Consider the following 1209-nt stretch of genomic DNA (forward strand, 5'->3'; position numbering starts at 1 on the left):
AAAGAGAGAGAGAGAGAGAGAGAGAGAGAGAGAGAGAGAGAGAGAGAGAGAGAGAGAGACAGAGACAGAGAGAGAGAGATGGGGACTGGGGAGAGGAATTCTCAGGCAATTCTGTACTAATCTGGTAGATTAGAGTCCTAGATTTAGAGTCAGGCAGACTCAGGTTCAAATCCCACAAGCCTGGCTCCATTCACAATTCTTTATCCTCCAGACCAAATTCCCCTCCCTGGCCTCACTATCCCTGTATATTGTTCTAGTAGAATGCTAAACTTGTCAAAGGCAGGGACTGCCTTATTTTTTTATTTATGCCTTTAATATCTAGCATGTGGGCAGCTAGGTGGCCCAGAATGACTTATCTTCCAAGTTAAAATTCAGTCTCAGACACTTACAAGCTGTATGATCCCAGGCAAATTACTTGAACCTATTTACCTCAGTTTCCTCATCAGTAAAATGAGTTGAAGAAAGAAATGGTAAAGCACCCCAAGTATCTATGCCAAGAAAACCCCAATTGGGGTCACAAAGAGTTGGCCATGACTGAAAAAATGAACAACAACATCCAGCCTAATCCTTGGCATAGAGTGGGTCCTTAATAGGTCCTTGTTCATTTATTCATCATGTGATCTGAACTCGTTATTTTACAAATGAAGAAACTGAGGCTCAGAGAAGTTACTTGGCTTGTCTTTTAAGCACAGGAATGACAATTCACATTCAGAGCTTCTGACTTCACACCTAGTGCTCTTTCCACAATATCACATTACACAACTTGCTGAATTCTTCCCAGTTTTTGCTTGTGCTACATATCACATTTCTGAGGCATATACTATATTTCAAATAGCTTGCATTTTGAGCAGGAAGCAAAAGGCAGTTGCCAGCTACTCCAAAGAACACATTGTTGTTAACTCTTCATCTAACATGAGGAAGTTCCTTAGATTTTGATAAATAACTAATGGTAGAGTCAGAAAAATGATGCTAAAGCAGAATTAGCTTCCGAGAGAAAAGGGAGCAAAAGGGGAAGGTGAGACTCAAAGTCAGGAAGATTTTAGGTCAAATCTTATCTAGGTATTTACCAGCTATATGATCCTGGGTAAGTCACTTAATTTCTCTGAACTCTATTAAAGAGAACAAATAGCACCTCCTTTATAAAGTCATCAGGATCAAGTAAGATAATGCAAGTATAGGTCTTTGTAAAATTGGAAATGTTATGGAAAT

Source organism: Gracilinanus agilis, chromosome 2, assembly GCF_016433145.1.
Source record: "Gracilinanus agilis isolate LMUSP501 chromosome 2, AgileGrace, whole genome shotgun sequence".
Taxonomy (NCBI): Eukaryota; Metazoa; Chordata; class Mammalia; order Didelphimorphia; family Didelphidae; genus Gracilinanus; species Gracilinanus agilis.